Here is a 21788-nt window from a genome sequence, read left to right on the forward strand (position 1 = left end):
GTGTGTGTGTGTGTGTATGCACGCCTGTCTGCATGTGTGAGTGGGGGGTACCCAGGAAGTGTATTGTCCACTTCCTGGGTTACGACCTCATAGGTGGAGGCCAAGCACTGAAGCCACGCGATTGGCTCTCAAACAGCACTCTCTTTGTGCCAGTTAAGAGACTATGTGTGATTCTCCTGTGTTCCTTCTTCACATGAACTAGAAATAGAAGAGGGGAGAAAATAACTTGAAGCAGGCATCCTCTCTCAGCTGCGAAGTCACCTCCCACATTCAGAATAGACTTGTTTGCAGATTTAAAAGTGCAGCACTGGGGGTGATAATTAAGCAAACGAGCTGAGAAGAATTCAAAGAACCTCTAACATCCAATTCGAGAGGTGTTGACAGTGGAAATACATAGCTGTGAAAGAATCACTCTGGGGCGAATACAATGAGGTCGGAATACATTGTGCATTCATATTGCTTCCCACTCTTATCTCTTTGGGGCTTTCCTGGCTTTACTTATTCTTTTACTTCCATTGTCTGAATAAGTCACTGGTTGGGAGTCGTTAGGCTCGCCTGCCATCTTTTGACTCAAGCCTACTGTTGAGAATAGGATTATTTGAGATGTTATAGAAGCATGTATTTTTTGGCCCAGGCTTTTGTGTTGCGGATTAAATACATTCAGTACTTTGAAATCAAATAGACATGCTCAAGGGTTTAAATCAAGCACACCCACAATGCACAACAAGATAGTATTGTATCTATTGATATTTGGATCAAAGTCAATTACTTTTGTTTCCTTTATACCCAAACTTAATCTGAATACTTACATGATGACATAACCCAAGGCACACAGTTATTTTTTCCTTTTTTGAATTGAATCCATTCGAGCTTCCCAAAAGAAACAGAACCAACAAATACAAATAGAAAGTATCTCTGAGTGATCATGTCACGTTCTGACCAGTAAAGGGGTTATTTGTTATTGTAGTTTAGTCAGGACGTGGCAGGGGGTGTTTGTTTCATGTGGTTCGGGGTTTGTTGGGATATGTACTTATGTAAGAGGGGTGTTTGTTTTATGTGTTCCGGGGTTTTTAGGTATTGTTCTATGTTTTGTATTTCTTTGGTTGTCTATGTTGTGTATTTCTTTGTTGGCCTGGAATGGCTCTCAATCCGGAACAGCTGTACATCGTTGTTGCTGATTGGAAGTCATACTTAGGTAGCCCTTTTTTCACTTGTGTTTTGTGGGAAGTTGTTTTTGCATTGCTGTGTGTAGCCTGCAAGACTGTTTGTCGTTCGTTTGTTTTCTTGTTTTGTTACGTGTCTCTAATAAAAGTTAAATATGAGCACTCAACCCGCTGCGCCTTGGTCTACTCCATAGCCAAGGCATTACAGAACTTCCCACCACAAGAAGACCAAGCAGCGGGGTAAGGAGCTGGAGAGGAGTTATTTTGAGTCGTGGACTTGGGAGGAGATTTTAGCAGGAGAGGGACCATGGAGGAAGGCTGGAGAGGACCGGGACTGTTATGTTGGGGGCACACGGGTAGTTTGGCTGGGCCAGGGTTGAGCCCTAAGCCAACTCCCCGTGCTTACCGAAGGCAGCGTGGTACTGGTCAGGCCCCGTGCTATGGGGTGATGCGCACGGCGTCGAGGCCGAGCATTCACAGGCCGGTGGGCTCGGTGCCAGCGTCCCGCATTTGCCAGGGGGAAGCGGGCACCCAGCCAGTATGGGTGGTGCCAGTCCTGCGCTCGAGACCGCCAGTGCGTCTCCACGGTCCATTGTATCCTGTTCCCGCTTCTCGCACTAGCCTTGGGGTGCGTGTCTCCAGTCTGGTACCTCCACTACCAGCCCCACGCATTAGGCTTCCAGTGCGTCAGCCCAGTCCAGCTCATCCTGCTCCTGCTCCTCGCACTAGCCCTGTGGTGCGTGTCCTTAGGCTGGCGCCTCCTAAGCCAGCCCCACGCATCAGGCTTTCAGTGCGCAGTCCCGTCCAGAGCTTCCGACGACAGTACCCCATCCAGAGCTTCCGTCAACAGTGCCTCGTCCAGAGCTGCCGGCAACAGTGCCCCGTCCAGAGTGTCCGGCAACAGTGCCCCGTCCAGAGTGTCCGGCAACAGTGCCCCGTCCAGAGTGTCCGGCAACAGTGCCCCGTCCAGAGTGTCCGGCAACAGTGCCCCGTCCAGAGCTTCCGGCGACAGTGCCCCGTCTAGAGATGGCCCACAGCTTGGAGCCTGCAGAGATGGCCCACAGTCCGGAACCTGCAGAGACGGCCCACAGTCCGGAGCCTGCCGAGACGGCCCACAGTCCGGAGCCTGCCGAGACGGCCCACAGTCCGGAACCGGCGCAGCCAGAGTCGCCCTACAGTCTGGAACCGGCGCAGCCAGAGTCGCCCTACAGTCCGGAACTGGGGTACTGTCACATCTTGACCAGTAAAGGGGTTATTTGTTATCGTAGCTTGGTCAGGATGTGGCAGGGGGTGTTTGTTTTATGTGTTCCGGGGTTTTGGGGTATTGTTCTATGTTTTGTATTTCTTTGGTTGTGTATTTCTTTGTTGGCCTGGTATGGCTCTCAATCAGGAACAGCTGTACATCGTTGTTGCTGATTGGGAGTCATACTTAGGTAGCCCTTTTTTCACTTGTGTTTTGTGGGAAGTTGTTTTTGCATTGCTGTGTGTATCCTGCAAGACTGTTTGTGGTTCGTTCGTTTTCTTGTTTTGTTACGTGTCTCTAATAAAAGTTAAATATGAGCACTCAACCCGCTGCGCCTTGGTCTACTCCATACGATGGCCGTTACAGATCAGCTTTCTCTCTATATCGCTCTCTCGTCCTATCTCTCTCTCTGTGTACTCTCCCCATCTACCTCTCTCTAGTCAAAAAAGGGCAAAGGATTTGATGTTTAATTAACGTTGCACAAAGCGAAAGGCCTTTCATTGACACCAATGACAGCCAGATCAGATGTTAACATTTGGCTGAAGCATTTGATGGGGCTCTGTAAATTGGAAGTGCACCACGGCTGTGTGCGTGTTGACTCTATCAAACAGGCCTGTGTGATTAAACAGAGGGGCCTGACAGCTGTGAATATACAGTGCATTCAGAGCCCTTGACTTTTTCCACATTTTGTTATGTTACAGCCTTATTCTAAAATGTATTAAATCATTATTTCGTCATCAATCGACACACAATACCCCATAATTACAAAGTGAAAACAGGTTTTCAGAATAAAAATAAATAAAAAATAGAAATTTTAGCAAATGTATATAAAAAAACTGAAATGCCTTATTTACATAAGTATTCAGACCCTTTGCTATGACACTCGAAATTGAGCTCAGGTGCATTCTGTTTCCATTGATCATCATTGAGATGTTTCTACAACTTGATTGGAGTCCACCTGTGGTAAATTCAATTGATTGGACATGAGGTGGAAGGATTCTGTCCGTAGAGCTCAGAGACAGGATTGTGTCGAGGCACAGATCTGGGGAAGGGTACCAAAATATTTCTGCAGCAATGAAGGTCCCCAAGAACACAGTGGCTTCCATCAATCTTAAATGTAAGAAGTTTAGAACCACCAAGACTATTCCTAGAGCTGCCCGCACGGCCAAACTGAGCAACGGGGGAGAAGGGCCTTGGTCAGGGAAGTGACCAAGAACCCGATGGTCACTCTGACAGAGCGTCAGCATTCCTCTGTGGAGATGGGAGAACCTTCCAGAAGGACAACCATCTCTGCAGCACTCCACCAATCAGGCCTTTATGGTAGAGTGGCCAGACGGAAGCCACTCCTCAGTAAAAGGCACATGACAGCCCGCTTGGAGTTTGACAAAAGGCACCTAAAGGACTCTCAGACCATGAGAAACAAGATTCTCTGGTTTGATGAAACCAAGATTGAACTCTATGGCTTGAATGCCAAGCATCACGTCTGGAGGAAACCTGGCATCATTCCTATGGTGAAGCATGGTGGGGGCAGCATTATGCTGTGGGGATGTTTTTCTGCGGCAGGGACTGGGAGACAAGTCAGGTTGAGGGAATGATGAACGGAGCAAAGTACAAAGAGATCCTTGATGAAAACCTGCTCCAGAGCACTCAGGCCCTCAGACTGGGGCAAAGGGTCACCATACAACAGGACAATGATCCTAAGCACACAGCCAAGACAACACAGGAGTGGCTTCGGGTCTCTGAACGTCCTTGAGTGGCCCAGCCAGAGCCAGGACTTGAACCCGACCGAGCATCTCTGGAGAGACCTGAAAATACCTGTGCATTGACACTCCCCACCCAACCTGACAGAGCTTGAGAGGATCTGCAGAGAAGAATGGGAGAAACTCCCCAAATACAGGTATGCCAAGATTGAAGCGTCATACCCCAGAAGACTCAAGGCTGTAATCGCTGCCAAAGGTGCTTCAACAAAGTACTGAGTAAAGGGTCTGAATACTTATGTAAATTTAATATAATAATATCACTAATCACTTTTCTACTCCTTCACACACGTTCCTACTCTTCTGCCTTATAGTTTTAGGCATGATTCCTGCAGCATTTCCAACATCTGTCAATGCTTCCTCACAGTATAAATGTCTGGTAAATATCTGGCAAATGTTAGACCATTCCCAGACAGGCCTAACCAAATTCTTTCTTGAGAAAATGTACTTTGCTAATAAGTTTTTTGTCTTTATTTTTTGACCATTTTAATTGAAAACAATCACATGAAGCTACTTAATTGTTATCCAGAAGTGATATGATATTGAGGTGTGTGTGTGTGTGTGTGTGTGTGTGTGTGTGTGTGTGTGTGTGTGTGTGTGTGTGTGTGTGTGTGTGTGTGTGTGTGTGTGTGTGTGTGTGTGTGTGTGTGTGTGTGTGTGTGTGTGTGTGTGTGTGTCCTTGACCTCCTGTAGGGAGCACATATCAAACGTGACACTTGTTTTTTATTTAACATCCTACTCTGCTCTTCACCTCTATTACTCCATTCTGTTATTACATGGCCATCGAATAGCGGCGTCATCTTACGATACCATACAAGAAAAAATGTTATGTATAAGAATAAATAAAATCACATGAGTATATTTTTATTGCCATGTTTTTTTGTAAGCTTATTCCGAATCATCAGTCCTTATGTAAATCACCGATCAAAGCAAGTGCAAAGTAGCCTGCTCCTGTCTAGACGCCCAGTGTGCTGTCCATGGTGCTGATTATAATTTCTCTCTCCCCGTTCCCCCCTCTCTCTGTCTCTCTATCTCTCTTTCTCTTTCTCTCTCTCACACACACACACACCCTCCTCCGCTCTGTTTTCCCAAGTGCACCATCTCCCTGCCTCAACTGCCTTGCCTCACAGTGCCCATGTCTAGGCTGTCTCCCTAATGCAAACGTGAATTAACTTCTCAGTAATGGGGATCGCTGTGAACCGGGGCGCTCGCGTTTCCACCTAAGCGGAGAGACAGACAGCACGGACGAATAACAGACTCGACGTCGATGAAGTGTGCGATTTAATAACTGGAGCACCGCGTCCGTTTATCATACTCGTGCTTATAAGCGTTTTTTTTACTGTCAAAAAAGAGCCCCACTCGGCAAGTTATCGCCAATAAGACCAGGATAACAAGTCTGTTAAACCTCTCTACAGACCGACAAATAGCAAAGTTGATGACCCAGAAGGTATGATTTGAATTTTTTTTGAATTCATTGTGTTATGTGGCGTTTGTTGTTTAGGCAAATAGCCTCACCAAAAACATGACAGGAATATTCATGTTTATATGTGTGTAGAAAGCCAGTTATAATGTTATTCAGCGACTGCATACGTGTTTTTCATCAATGTATTCTGACTGCAGTAGTCTAGACTGTAGATGGGGGTTTGAATCATTGTGTTTTGAATTCACAGGCATGAATTGATGCCGGTTGACACGTAAAAAAAAAAGAGAAAGTGGGTTATTTCAGCCGCTTGTGTGACGTGTAGCCTAGTCGTGTTGTCCATCCGTATGCAGCTTCATTTGCCGCGATCATCACTATTCAATGAAATAAATAATATGAGCAATAATGTTGAACATTAGAGAGGCTTTTCCATTGGCGAGAGAGGGGTGTTGGGCGACGAGCAATTTGAATGAAGGAGGACAAAGTGTAATATTAGTAATTTATTGAGATACAGCGTACTTGTTTTATTTTGCGCATGCCAATGAAACTTGTATGATCAAAGTGTGGTCACACAGTTTAAAAGATGCAGTCCCAAATGCTGTCGAGCTATCTAGCCTACTCATGCGGAGCAAATTGCCTGGCTGTTGAAAGCGCAAGTGAAACAAAAGCACGTTAGGTTTTGAAGGTAAGAGGAGGAAGTGCGAGAGCTGTTACAACGTCAACATTGGTCCTTGCAGTAGCCTTATCCGTGGTTTTTGAGTTGGCCTATTTATTGTTTTGCGCAGCCTGAAAAAGATTGCAATACTTGGATGAAACCAAAGCTGGGCAGGGGGGAAAAATTGAGCTTACCACACGCTGGGTTGTCAGGTGGCACTGATGTGAGTCTTGTTAGCAATGCTTGCCTGCTTCCAACACCTATGAGTCGTTCATGGGCCAGAGTACCATATGTCCACCTAGTTTGAAGGTTGACACATTATCCAGAGCCGGCTGGAGCTTTTTGGGGGGCCTTAAGTGAGATTTGGATTAGCCTTAGGGTTAGGGGGGGCCCCCACCAAGCAGGCACATATTTTTGACAGCGGAGAGAAAAATGTATGTTTTAAAGTTATTTTCCTGCAATTCTACACATTTTGCCATGTGGCACAGAGAAAATGTTGCAGTTTTAAGACAAGTTAACTGCAGTTCTACACATTATGCCAAGAGGCGGAGAGAAAATGTCGCAATTTTATAATTAATTTCCTACAATTCTACACATTTAGCTATGGGGTGCAGATTCATTTTTGCAGGTGTACAGCTAATTTCCTGCAATTCTACACATTTCGCCATTACTTATGCCATGTTAATGATATCTGACAAAATCAATGGTGGTCCCCTGGAATCAGGGCCCCTGGGCACGTGCCCTGCGTGCCCTGTCAGTATTCGGTCACAATTATTACGATTACTACGTTTAGATAACTGGCTAGACTAACTTACCAATCTTAGCTGACATGGCTAATTGAGTGACTGTCAGTCAGTGACTGACAAAACAAGAGAAAAACTTCTGAAGCGCAACCAAATTTTGAACTTGAACCTTGAATTTTACTATTCTAACTTTCAACAGTAAATTGAGACCCCGACTGAGTTCTAAAAGGTTATGTCGCTTATGCTTGGAGCCGGCCCTGACATTATGTAACTAACTTCTCTTGCCTCCCTCTATGACTTTGTCAGTGACAGAGAACCCTTGAAGCCACCTATCCTACCACCCTCAGGGTATAAGGGTGTGATGAGGATGTAGAGTTATTCACATGTTTTCTGGAAGGGAGCAACGATGACTCGTCTAACTAGAGATGATGACCATGTCCTCACTCTGGCACAGACTCAGTCCCACAATTATAGAGTAATTTATACTACGAGGCAAAATGAGTCACCGCATCTAATTCACGGAGTGACAGACGCACCACGCACCTGGCCAAAGATAGACCGCTAATCAAAATAAATCTATAGCATTTTCCCACACCATTCATTTATATGTAGTCCATTATATCAAATAGACTTCAGCAGCTCTCCCTCTACAGTGAGATTGCCATGAGGATAAGAGTTATGTTTGGCACTGAATGGTATGTGCGCCATAATGTTCCCGACTCTACAGTATTAGGTCACTGTGTCTTTCATGCCATCAAATTAACATTGGGTTTAGTGCCGGCGCCCTTTGAACATGGGCTTTTTTTTTTCAAATGACCTCAATAGCGTGGCCTAACTGCATTAGTGGCTTCAGTTATAAAAAAATGGCTGGAAAAGAGAAGAGAGCTGCCAGGCAATGGGAGCTTGCAGACAGTTTTGAGTCTCTTTTTCTCTCATTTTCACTCCATCACTCTTGTTTTCACTCTCGTTTTCACTCTTTCTCTCTGGCTGCACTCATGTCAAACTTTCAGTATCTCTCATCGTGCTCCCTCTCTCTTTCACACACACACACACACACACACACACACACACACACACACACACCAAGGTTATTATAGTTTTGCATTTTTATATTATCTTTTTAATACGTTTTCTATTTGATTTGAAATTCAGTTTAGTTTAAGTTTTTATTTAGTATGAGTTGTATAAAAACATTTTTATTTCATTTCATATTATTTTGTTTCAGTTTTAGTTTTCGGGACACAAAGCATGCTTAGGAGGCTAGGAGCCATTTGTGTTTTATAGTGTGTCACTTCCTGCAAATGCGGTCAGTCATAGGTTAGGGGCTCGATTCAATAAGCATTGCTGAAGTTCAGCGCTATAGCGCTCCTAACAGAAAAACCACATGATTTCACGTGGAAAATGTGAAAGCGTGTTTTTGGAACACTTCACATGTGATCACATTTTCACGTGTGCAATTTCACGTTATCACATGTTGCTTTACATATTGTCACATGTTATCACATTAACTTCACATAAGATCACATGTGATCACATTAAAACATGTTTTGTTTTTTACAATTCACATGTGATCACGTGAAATTCATGTGGTTTTCCGTAAGGGGCCTTGTCATGACAAATAGTGTCCCCCTCTACGTCACAACAGGATTCGATAAACTATTAGCGTCCGTTGCTATATCAACGGTGTGACGACCTAATGATTCGAATTTTGGAGATCATTACAGCCTAAGTGACGTTCTTTTCATCATCGCTATGCAAACCAGGCTGTTTTCCACGACAATTTCCCTGTTTAAACAAGTTGTGTTTAGCTAATAAAATGAAAACATGAATTCAAACTACTTTTGTGTACCTTGTTAACATTACAACTTGAAGTCCACGTCTTAAACGTTGCTACGTTTCGGGAAATGGCAGAGAAAACGTGTAATCTGCTTGACACATTAAAGTTACTTACCTTACAGATCAGGAAGTCAGCTAATTTCCACTCCATTCATATGCAAATAAGTTTGATCATACACTGACTTGTCTGGCTGTCATGTTTTTATTTTAACCTGACCTTCCCTTATCTATAATTTCAGTAGTCCTCTATTATGATAATATATATATATATATATATCTTGCATAGCTCATATATGTATCTATTGTAGGTCCTAGGATACAACTATGAATAATGTGGAACAAATAAAAACCGTCAAAGGATAACTTACAACTTACAATAATGAACGCCTTGAAGAGGGAGACTTCAAAGCCCAGGCACTGCTGCTCTCTTTGTTCTGAGTCTTTGCAGTGCTAGTGTTTTTAGTTCATCTGTGTATCTCACATATTATGTGCCAAGTATGATCGAGCGAGAAAACTTTCTTAGCAGATAATGACGACATGACAACAACAGTAGCTGTAGATGATGTGATGAAAAGTTGGAGGGTGGTTGGTAATGGAGGACATCTGGTGGATCCACATCTGGGTGTTGGACAGAACCCCTAGGTCCTGGAGAACAGGAGCAGGGTTAAAAGAAAAAAAGGTAGGAGATGTAAACAAGCAAACACACAGGTTACACTTCACTGTGAGAAAATGTGATGGATTAGTGCAGCGTTTTAAAATAAATTAACAGCAGGCCATCATTTTTTACCCGGTCAAAAACCTCCACATCCTTCTCAGTCCGTGCCTGAAGGTGGTCCTCGAAGGCGTCCTGATCTGGTTTGACAACTTCCACCACACCAGGTGGGGTATCAGTGATCTGAAAGCATGTTATACAAAAATAGCAATAGTCAAACAACAACACTAAGTCAATCACAAATTTGAAAGACTCCAGTTTATGCAGTAATTGTATATACAATTGCATTGTTTACCTCAGTCAATAGCTGCGGCTCCCGTCCGTACTCGGCCTGGATGCTGCTGTTGTGTGCAGAGAGAATTACCTTCAGGTTGTTCTCCCACCATTCCTGGTACCAATCAAGGGACTTGCCCATGGCAGTCTTGAGCGCCTGGTTGGTCGATTCACCAAACCTGGAGGAGGGGGTAGGGAAGCGATATCTATTGAAATATTTCTGATTATGTACCACGGAAAAACCAAAACAAATTTGACAATTGTTAACAAACAACGTTTTATTTCAAACCCTGTTTCAAATAAGCTTTTAACTTGTGATGTTTATACCACACTAATTCCTTGCCGGCATAATTCTTTGTATATCAATTCAGTGTTTAGAATGTTTGTTTACATTATGACCTGCCCCAAACCCTGCTGTGCCTGTTCTTATATAAAACCTATATTTAACTCCAATTGTTTTACAGTGACCTACATAATGGGTAAAAATAAAGCTCATATCTCCTAACCCCAGGAGTATAAGGGCAGGTCATTATTATTTCCTTGATTTGCACATAGAGGCTTGGTTTCATAGGATAGTATATGGCAGGGGCAGGACATGCATTATGTATAGCTCATGCTGTATTGAATATCTGCCGAGATGGAGGTGTGCATTCCAGTTCTCAGATGGACAGCTAGATTACACCATGTTGCATCAACGAGAAAAAGCTGAATTCTGTGAGTGAGATCAACAACAAAAAAATGATTAAAATCCAGGGCTTCCGTTCCCCCAAGATAGCTTTTGCAAACATTTTCTTGTGAGCTGGTAGATTTTGAAACCATTAACGTTAGTGCATCCATTGCAAAGTGATGGTTTGTGGATGTGAGTTATTACGGTTATCTGTCAAGAGAGGGAAAAGAGAGGAATAACGTTGGAAGTCATTATATTGACTTCCCGGGCTGAGGTATACGGATGGAAAGGGGGAAGCAAGCACAGGAGGATTCATACACAGAGGAAACGCTTGGAATTTGAAGCTTACACAAACAGATAAAGTAGCAACTGTTTATATTTAAACAACCTTACTCGAGGTAAGATGTCCTCCCTCTCTACTTTTGTGCTAATCATAGGCCTAGCATATGTAGAGAAAAAAGACAAACTATGACTTCATATCAATATGTGTGCTTTGTTTTGGTGTAATATATCCTTTCAGTAAAGCTATAACCTATAAAGATCACAGCTTTGCTTTGTTTGACTTCAAACTAGGCCCACCTAGGGTGAATCATTTTTCCTAGCTTGAGAGCAAAAACATTCGTTGGACTTTAAATTACTTTCCTGAGCAATTGCCACGTCTTGTCAAAAGAGTGAATAATTTAGCCTGTGAAAATGTCAAACAGCCACTCTCAGTATGCCAAAAGATGTTTGGGGTTTTGAAAAGTCAGCCAAAGATGTTAAAGCACTGACAGAAGAAGCTAGCTTGGCTTCTAATGAGCTAGTTGAAATGCAACAGAGATCAACAAAGAATATTGAAAAGGAAGTGATGTTGGTGTTGCACAGCGATAGTTCATGCTGAACAGAATTAATCAGCTGTCTGATAACTCAAGGAAAACACTGTTTGCCAGGAAGGAAAAGGTGAATTGCATTGAGCGTTTTTCCTAAACATTGTCGTTAGGTGTGAAATGAAGCTATCTGTCACTGATTGTCTCTTCTTGTTGGTAACAGAACATTTCAGGCTTGTACCCTTAAAATGATCACTATCGTTGTACATTTGTTATTTAATTTTTTTAAACTATTTTCAATGCATCGGAGATTGTAGGCTACCTTCTCAAGGTCAGTTACTTTGTTACAGTAGCATCATGTACTTTATAGGCCTTTCATTGTATGTGGATATTTAGTACAGTACACATAGACACATACATACATGACACGAACAGGTTAGCTGTCTGTTTGCCTGTGCGGTGCATAGTTATGTTCCTGATTTCTGGGCTTGCCTCATAGACTGATTTGTACCTGGAAACCCAGGTGGGGTAGACTGAAGCCAAACCAGTATAGCATCCACCGATCAAATAAGCAAAGGAGAAAATGAAAACCAGCAGCTGCTACAAAACTGAAAACCAGCAGCACTGCAGAACTGAAAACCAGCAGGACTGCAGAACACAAGTGGTGGTATCGTGCACTCCTGCCTCATTCCCTGTGGGTTCCTTCCCGAACTCAGGTGATTGGATTGTGGTCCTGCTGTCTTCTTCAACCTTCTCCCCCTCTCAGACTTCTCCTGGGTCTCCGTGGAGACCGGATGGGAATAGAGTTAGTAAGAGACTCTTGACATCAATAAAGTACTCCCCAGTCATCCCAACCCGAAGCGATATGCCTCTAATTAAAACGTCTGTCTTCACCAAGGTGTGTGTGTGTGTGCGTGTGTGGGGGGATCTGCTTAGTCACGGGCGCTAAGGGTGCAAGTTACCTGCCAGGCCGTTAATAGCGACGCGAGCCGCCCATCTCTGAGAAACAAGACTGGCACGATGCCAAAACTCACGGCATGGTAGGGGTTGGTCTATGTTGCTGTGCTGAGAAAGTTGTTATTCTACACACAGGCAGCAAGTACAGGTCTCAGGTTGAGGCGGTGCAGGCGAGTGATAAGGCTGGGTTGTGGCTAACAGATAAATGAGTGTTAAGCCTAGAAGGTGGACAGGGGTTCTTTAGTTTTCAAATATGGTGAAATGAGTTGTATATTTGGGTGTTTCCATACTGCAGGACTTGTTTTGTTATATTGTATGTGAGTTGTTTTTTTAAAATGATTTTTCAAGTTTATTGGCCTCTAGCCAGAGACGGTGAAGAAAGACAGGAAAGCAAGGAGGAGAGATGGCGTGCTAGAAAGGCAGCGGCAGTAACTGCTCGACTACCACAGGTCACACATGAGTTAACTAATGTTTCGAGTTTCAAACTTTACTCGCCACGTGCACAGGATACAACCGGTGTAAAACAGTACAGTGATATTCTTACCTTGAGAGCGCTTTCCAACAATGCAGTGCTGCTAAGTACAAATAAAAACGACGGAAGGACCACGATGAGAGTTAATTATTAAAGAAACACAAGAATGCAAGTATACTGAACAAAAAATATAAACACAACATGCAACAATTTAAACTGTTATACTGAGTTACAGTTCATATAAGGAAATCAGTCAAATGAAATAAATTCATCAGGCCCTAGTCTATGGATTTCAAATGACTGGGCAGGGGCGCAGCCATGGGTGGGCCTGGGAGGGCATAGGCCGACCCACTGGGGAGCTAGGAACAGCCAATCAGAATGAGTTTTTCCCCACAAAAGCGCTTTATTACAGACAGAAATACCCCTCAGTTTCATCAGCTGTCCGGATGGCTGGTCTCAGACAATCAGCTTCTTGATATGCCACACCTGTCAGGTGGATGGATTATCTTGGCAAAGGAGAAATGCTCACTAACAGGGATGTAGCCAATAAGCGTTTTGTGCTTATGGAAATGGAGATATTTTATTGGAGATCTTTTATTGCATCTCATGAAACACTTTACATGGGGCGTTTATATTTTTGTTCAGTATATATACAGGTCAGTGCCAGTACCTTATTCGATGTGCAGGGGTACTGGAGTAGTTGAGGTGGGTTTATACATACAAAGTGATTGGTAGTAGGATACCTGAATACATGTGAACAGGGCTGAAAAGTGACCTGGTAGCAGGAATGTATAAATACTTATAGTAATATATATATATATATATATATATATATGGGGGCCTAGCCATAATAGCTATGATAATGGCCTGCCCAGCATTTTCATACATGACCCTAAACATGATGGGATGCTAATTGCTTAATTAACTCGGGAACCACACCTGTGTGGAAGCACATGCTTTCAATTTACTTTGTAGGCTATTCCTCATTTACTCAAGTGATTCTGTTATTTTGGCAGTTACATTTTAGTAATTTAGCAGACGCTCTTATCCAGATCAACTAGGGTTAAGTGCCTTGCTTAAAGGTACATTGACAGATTTTCACCTAGTCAGCTCGGGGATTCAAACCAATTACTTTTCCGTAACTGGCCCAACGATCTTAACCGCTACGTTACCTGCCACCCTCTCAGTTACCTGTACAGTACATCTGCAATGGATTTTCCAATAGAGATAGTGACTTAAACATCCAATCACGAAATTATAATATACCAGCTCTCACAGTCTCATGTCAGAATTAAACGTTCATCCATGTTTCTCAAACATCAAATTTCGAAGTTGTTCCAAACGTCATATTTTGATGTGTTTAAGGTTACGTTTAGGCATTAATTCAGAATTTTCAAGGTTAGGGTTTAGTTTAGGCATTAATTCAGAATTTGTAATGTTAGGCATTAACTCAGAATAGTTAAGGTAACGGTTAAGGTTAGGATCAGGGTTAAAACAAAAATCTCGAAAAATAATTTTGAACGCACAACCTTTGGATCCAAAGGCAGATGCTTTTCCCCTTTCACCATCTACAACAGACTAGCAAAACTGAAACCTACTTGAAGGTAAGCGTGCTCATTATTGGCCCTAGTGACCGGTTTCCACATCAGTTCCTGACGTTCTCAGACAAGGATGGACGTTGAATACTGACTTGTATCACGGGTGGCCTTGCTGATAATACTCGGTGCAGTTTTGCGTAGAAAATGTGCATTTGGAATACATCGTAATCACCTGTAGCTTTAGGACCCGTCCCCATTTGGCCCTCGGAATCCCATGATGCTTCTGTACTGACCTGGAGCATCCCTGGGTTCAAATACTGTACTGACCTGGAGCATCCCTGGGTTCAAATACTGTACTGACTGGAGCATCCCTGGGTTCAAATACTGTACTGACCTGGAGATCTCTGGGTTAAAATACTGTACTGACCTGGAGCATCCCTGGGTTCAAATACTGTACTGACCTGGAGCAACCCTGGGTTCAAATACTGTACTGACCTGGAGCATCCCTGGGTTCAAATACTGTACTGACCTGGAGCATCCCTGGGTTCAAATACTGTACTGACCTGGAGCATCCCTGGGTTCAAATACTGTACTGACCTGGAGCAACCCTGGGTTCAAATACTGTACTGATCTGGAGCATCCCTGGGTTAAAATACTGTACTGATCTGGAGCATCCCTGGGTTCAAATACTGTACTGACCTGGAGCATCCCTGGGTTCAAATACTGTACTGACCTGGAGCATCCCTGGGTTAAAATACTGTACTGACCTGGAGCATCCCTGGGTTCAAATACTGTACTGACCTGGAGCATCCCTGGGTTCAAATACTGTACTGACCTGGAGCATCCCTGGGTTCAAATACTGTACTGACCTGGAGCATGCCTGGGTTCATATACTGTACTGACCTGGAGCATCCCTGGGTTCAAATACTTTGAGCATTTGCTCTAGCCTGCCCTGGAGTGCCAGATGGGCGGGGTTTTGCAGTTTTGCGACCATTCTATTGGTTGTGTTGCGCCAGGCAAGCTAATCAATTCCAGCGAAATTATTTTAAATGAATTTAAATACTATTTGAAACAAAGTCTGAGCTAGAGTCAGATCTTCAGCACCACAGTGAGTGGGACCCATTCACGTCAATCTAATTAACAGGCCAGCCTAATAGAATGTGTGCGCAAGTAACCATGCTAATCTATAATGGATGAGGGCCAATGGAGTGTGAAATAGCCTTATGATGACTTGGTATTGGATTTTTGCTATGTCTATGTGTGTGTGCGAGCGTGGAGGAGGAGGAAGCAGTTGGGTCCTGTCCGGGTGTGATGAAGGCTTCTGCTATGTGCTACCGTATGATTGCTTGGGCTATAAAGCCTATCAGATCCCCAATCATTGACAGCGCAGCAGAGACTTTTGCAACTGACCTATTGAAACGTTTTCTAATGTGTCCCAATGTCCAAAATACATTAGTATGCATTGCTAGTGCATCACTTCATGCTACTTAGAACTTTCATACAAACTCAAGCATGGTAGGCCTTTCCTGCCGTCAAATTACCTATTGGCCTTATGGGTGGAATGTTATTCATATTTTTCATAATTTCATAATTTAAAACCCACCCAAATTCCAGTGTTTCCATGTTAAACAGTTTTGTTAAAGTTCAGTCTTCTGTTATGTATATAAAGTATAATATTGGGATACAAACTCAAAATGCAATTAATTTCAACTCTGTATCTTCATAGTACAGGTGTCTTATTTCTTTTAAGCACAGAACCATGTGTGTGAGCTGTATACCTTTTGTTTCAAAGTAGATTTGTTTATGACTATCAAGAAGCACTCTGTGTGACCCTGATTTAGCCCATTGCAGTAAAAGGTTAAGTCCTTCAAGTTTCTGAGAGCGGACCTCCCTCCCCCCTCCCCATCTTTTTCTTTCCCTTTCCACCCTACCTAGATAGAGGAGTATTTTTAGAGGTTTGACCATGGCCTCTTTAACTCAAGGCTGTGACAAATAGAGACACCAGAGAGAGAGAGAAAGAGAGAGGGAGAGAGAGAGGGGGGGAGAGAGAGAGAGAGAGAGAAAGGCAGAGTTAGAGAGGAAGAAAAAACACCTCTCACTCTCCTCCGATTGTTAATTTGTCTCCACCTCACCCCATCAATCTTCCATGTCACCCAGAGAATCGATTTTGACAAGTCATGGTACCAAATAACCCCCAATATAGACTTTGCTTTAGAAGGAAATGCCCACATTGGTCTTCCTAACCATGACTCTCCCAACTCAATACTGTAGCCTATCTGTTGCCTCTTGGCACTCTCTTCAACTCTCTCCTGTTTCTCTCCCTCCCTCTCATACCCCTCTCTCTCTTCCTCTCTCCATCCCTCTATCTCTCTCACCAAACCTAATGACCAGTCTATTCCAGACTCCAGCAGCGTACATTAAAATGCAGATCCCTCTCTCCTCTCTCTGAATGGCCTCAATCAAATTGCCTTTCTTCCTAGTATGAATGATAGCCTGGACGCTAACTACCCAGCCTGTTTCTGGAAGGCCCGGCACATCCCTAACTCTAATGGAGAGAAAATGGTCATCTCTCGACAGATGCATCTCTGTGAGGAGCCCGTCTAGCTGCCAGTCGCTCAATCATAACAGTCACCGGTTGTTAGGTGACTGTTACATAGAATGTATTGTGGTGCCAAAGGTGAGATATAGGCCTGGTATGCAGTAAACTCTTACCCGAGCATTAGCACAAATCCGAGGACACAGTTTTAGATCCATCTCGCAAGGAGGTAAAATAATTATTAGAGAATTGGACTGAGATTTCTCTTATTTCTTCTGGGTTTTTTTTACTGAAAGGCGTCCTTCTGACTGTCCCTGGATAAGAAATTAGGGATGTGCCCTACCTTACTCATTCCAGTTGCTATGGGAACATTGGCATGGCATCTCTCCCCATCGATGGGATGGAGAAAGTTTGATACCTAGTCAGTAGTGCAACTGAAGGCATTCAACTGAAATGTGTCTTCTGCGTTTAACCCAACTCCTCTGAATTAGAGAGGTACAGGGGACCTGCCTGAATTGACATCCTCAGCACCTGGGGAGCAGATGTTGGGCATTAACTGCCTTCTTCAAGGGCAGATTTTTTTTCCCACCTTGCCGGCTCGGGGATTCAAACCAGCAACCTTTCTGTTACTGGACAAATGCTCTTATCTGCTAGGCTACCTGCCTCAACCAGGTTGGCTGACATCATCACGAAAATAATCAGATAGCTAGCAAAAATGACAAGAAGCTGCCATGTGGGGAACCGTAAGTCGCTCGTTTCAGCTTGTTGTATCTTGTTGTTGATACCATGTCCTGTTTTGAGGTGTTTTGATTGATGTCATGTCTATGCTAATGTGGCAAAAAATGTGTTAGCTAGCCGACCAACAACTGAAACTATGTATTTGAGATACAACAAGGATTTATGTTTTCAATAAACTTTGGAGACAAAATATAGTTTTCATGTTGTCAACAGTCTAAGCCAACCCCGTCTGTTTTTCCCCATAATTGCACACATGTCGGTTTTGTTGCTAAACAACCAACCCGTCTATTGAGGTGAACAGAATCAATTAACCCCACAGTGTCTGTGACTAGAATACGGCATAGTGTCATCTGATTTGGCTGTTGAGCGACTGAGGTGCAGTTGTCAGAGCAGGTTGCTGACTCTCAATAACTCTGTTGCAGCCTTACAGCCTAGGGCCCTATAAGGAATGCATAGCATATCATAATAGCGTAATGTAGCATAATACTTCACGATTCCTTCATAAGCATGTGTTGTTAACGTGTGTTTAGCACTATAGTGGTGAAATTTGACGCGGTTTCCTGTAAATAAAGTCTTAGTGCATGCCACCATTTACTGTTTTGTGTGTGACATTTAGTGAAAAGAATACATTAAAAAATTAAGTAAGCTTTATGCAACATCTTTTTGAGGGCAGACCCATCACACTTTCTTTTTGCATGTGACATTTAAGACCTGGGTTCAAATACTATTTGAAATAATTTTAATGACTATTAACTGTGCTTGTTTGAGCTTGTCTGGCTTAAGGGATTAAGGGAACCATTGGAATAGTCCAAATACTTCAAACTCTTTGAAAAACTTCAAATACTATTTGAACCTATGTATGTATGGCTGTGTTTAGACAGACAGCGCATTTCAGATTCAACTGGAGCAAATTTCCCCAGCACAAATGACATATTAACTTTGACTAAATGCACCCGGAGATCAATAGAAACAATGTGCCACAATTAATAGCTTGACACCACTGAAGAAAACACAGAGGAAACAAATTAGCAACGAGCCATGATTAGGTTTTCCACATTGATTGTCTTGTAAGGCACAGATTCCATGTGCATTTTTCCTGTGTGTTTTCCCGGTGCCAGTAAATCAAGGAACCAATGTTGCTGTGTATCAGTTTTTTTTGTCTCCACAGGCTGAATTCAGAATTTTCTTTTGTCAGATAAAAGTTTATTCAGAAGCTTCAGAGATTCAATGGAGGGTGTGTGTGTGTGTATTTGTGTGTGCATACATGCATGTGTGTTTTGTGTGTGCGTATATGCATACGTATGTGTGTTTCCTGAATCTAGCGAGTGGGCGAGAGCCTTATTGTCAGAGTTCTCTGTGGTGCTCTACGATCCATTAATGGGGAGAGAGCGAGAGAGAGGGAGCCAGAGAGGGAGAGGGAGAGAGAGAGAGACAGAGAGAGAGAGAGAGAGGGGGGGAGCGTGAAAGAGAGAGAGAGTGAGAGAGACAGAGAGAGAGAGAGAGAGAGAGAGTGAGAGTGAGAGAGAGAGAGAGAGAGAGAGAGAGAGAGAGAGAGAGAGAGAGAGAGAGAGAGAGAGAGAGGCAGCTCAGGAAACAAATGAGCAGTAATACACACGCTGTGAGGACGCCAGAGAGCTCAGGAAATGCACCCGATAATGGTATAGGGCGTGCATATGTATTTATTAGGGGCCTTGCCTTTGATCTGTCAACAAAAGAAAATTGTTTTACACTTTTTTGCCGCATTCATAATTCTATTTAGTATTCTGGGGGTATTGTGTCACTGTATGCTGGATTTCGGTTGTTCCTTTGTGTCAAGTTGCCTTAGAAGTGTTACCGAGGTATAATTTCTCATCACTTGATTTCCGTAGTTGAAACGTTTTTATCTGCAGTATGTTTTACATGTTAGCACGTTTTGTTGCTAACATCTCTGTTTGTGTTTTCTTACTGTGGGTGTCTTCTCCAGTGTTAAAAAAATATCCATATGTTATGTGTGACACCATAATAACAAAGTTACAGTGCAACTTCATAATTGACCTGGAAGGGACACTTAAGATGACCATGGTTGCTTACTAAAACTCCCAAAAGTTATCCAAACATTATAACAAATGTAAAGCAATAGAAGTGTGTGGTCAACTGGATGATCATTTCAGCACCATGTTGATTGGGACAGCGCCATCACGCTGCTTTGAGACAAGCATGGGGATTCGTCTTGATAAATCAATCAATGTCCGATTTTTGTTTTCACTGAATCGCCGTTGGGATATTTGGTTACAATGAGGCTGGGAAATGTTAGCTAAGTTGATGTGAGGGCTCATGATCATTGTTTTGCTTGTCTATTAGCTGGACTGACCGGAACATTTTGCTAGCATGTTATGTAGCTTAGTAGTGGATTATTTTGCTCTTCACTCACGTAGTAAGCTACTCCTGACCAAGTATACCCAGCTAACAGATGTTGTTTCCCTGAATATGTTCGGAGAGTTATGTCATATAACCAAAGGAGACCCTTCAGGAAACGTTAAGGGAACGTTAGGTGCGTGCTAGTCTGTGCGAGTCTTTGTACTCTGCAAGAGTGGTGAATGCCCATTCCTCAGTATTGGTCACACTCAACATCTCCTTGTATTGTACACCCTTGATGCACTGTTTTCACACACAGAAGAGAAATGGAATTGGTCCGCTTCCATCAACAGCGGTGAGCCTACTGTCGTGGTCCAATTCCGTCTCATTTTCTTGTGCCGACTTCAAAATGCACTCCGAAAGCGAGTGAGGTGAATCCACTCCTTCAAAAAAGGAAATGTGTTTGTAGACATTGAACGGATAACTTTGGACCACCTAGAAGCCAGTACACCGAAAACTATACGAATCTAGATTCAAGGTCTTTGTCTCTATACACCATGTTGAGAATGTGAAGCAATTTTTTTTTTTAATGTAGATTCCACCTCGACTTTAAAACAGCAAAAAGATACCACAGCAATGACCAACAAAATTTAGCATTTCAGAAGCTTTATTCTCTAGTATACTGTATATAATTAACTGTAAAACAGTAATGTACATTTTCAAATGTATTTCAAATAAGGGTTATTTTAAATGGGCTGTATTCTCCTAATAACCTCAATGTCTTAAGATGTATTACTATAATAGCTATACTCATGAAAAGTATAAAATGTATTTTTATATTATTTTCTTCTTTCAGGAGTAAAATGATTTCAACAACCATTTTATGGTATTAACCTCTTACATCTAGACGTTCCGCTAGCGGAACACCTGCTCCAATATCCAATGATGGGCGTGGCGCGAAATACAAATTCCTCTAAAATCCGAAAACTTCCATTTTTCAAACATATGACTATTTTACAGCATTTTAAAGACAAGACTCTCGTTAATCTAACCACACTGTCCGATTTCAAAAAGGCTTTACAGCGAAAGCAAAACATTAGATTATGTCAGCAGAGTACCCAGCCAGAAATAATCAGACTACCCATTTTTCAAGCTAGCATATAATGTCACAAAAAAACAAAACCACAGCTAAATGCAGCACTAACCTTTGATGATCTTCATCAGATGACAACCCTAGGACATTATGTTATACAATACATGCATGTTTTGTTCAATCAAGTTCATATTTATATCAAAAAACAGCTTTTTACATTAGCATGTGATGTTCAGAACTAGCATACTTCCGGTGAATTTACTAAATTACTCACGATAAACGTTCACAAAAAACATAACAATTATTTTAAGAATTATAGATACAGAACTCTATGCACTCGCTATGTCCGATTTTAAAATAGCTTTCGGTGAAAGCACATTTTGCAATATTCTGAGTAGATAGCCCGGCATCACAGGGCTAGCTATTTAGACACCCACCAAGTTTAGCACTCACCAAAATCAGATTTACTATAAGAAAAATGTTATTACCTTTGCTGTCTTCGTCAGAATGCACTCCCAGGACTTCTACTTCAATAACAAATGTTGTTATGTTGTTGGTTTTTGTGACATTATATGCTAGCTTGAAAAATGGGTGTCTGATTATTTCTGGCTGGGTACTCTCCTGACATAATCTAATGTTTTGCTTTCGTTGTAAAGCCTTTTTGAAATCGGACAATGTGATGTTCAGAACTAGCATACCCACCGAAAACTTCCGGTGAATTTACTAAATTACTCATGATAAACGTTCACAAAATACATAACAATTATTTTAAGAATTATAGATACAGAACTCCTTTATGCAATCGCGGTGTCAGATTTTAAATTAGCTTTTCGGCGAAAGCACAT

The 21788-nt window shown here is 42.5% G+C and overlaps 1 protein-coding gene across 2 annotated transcripts in view; it reads left to right on the forward strand.

The window, feature by feature from the left end:
* Positions 1-5226: 5226 nt before the first annotated feature.
* The window catches only part of dlgap4b (discs, large (Drosophila) homolog-associated protein 4b), a 212403-nt gene continuing 195841 nt past the window's right edge, over positions 5227-21788 (forward strand). For both annotated transcript variants that reach the window (XM_014132097.2, XM_045691438.1), the window contains exon 1: positions 5227-5610. The gene's annotated coding sequence lies outside the window, so the exon portion shown is untranslated. The remainder of the gene's footprint in view (positions 5611-21788) is intronic.

Source organism: Salmo salar, chromosome ssa12, assembly GCF_905237065.1.
Source record: "Salmo salar chromosome ssa12, Ssal_v3.1, whole genome shotgun sequence".
Classification (NCBI taxonomy): domain Eukaryota; kingdom Metazoa; phylum Chordata; class Actinopteri; order Salmoniformes; family Salmonidae; genus Salmo; species Salmo salar.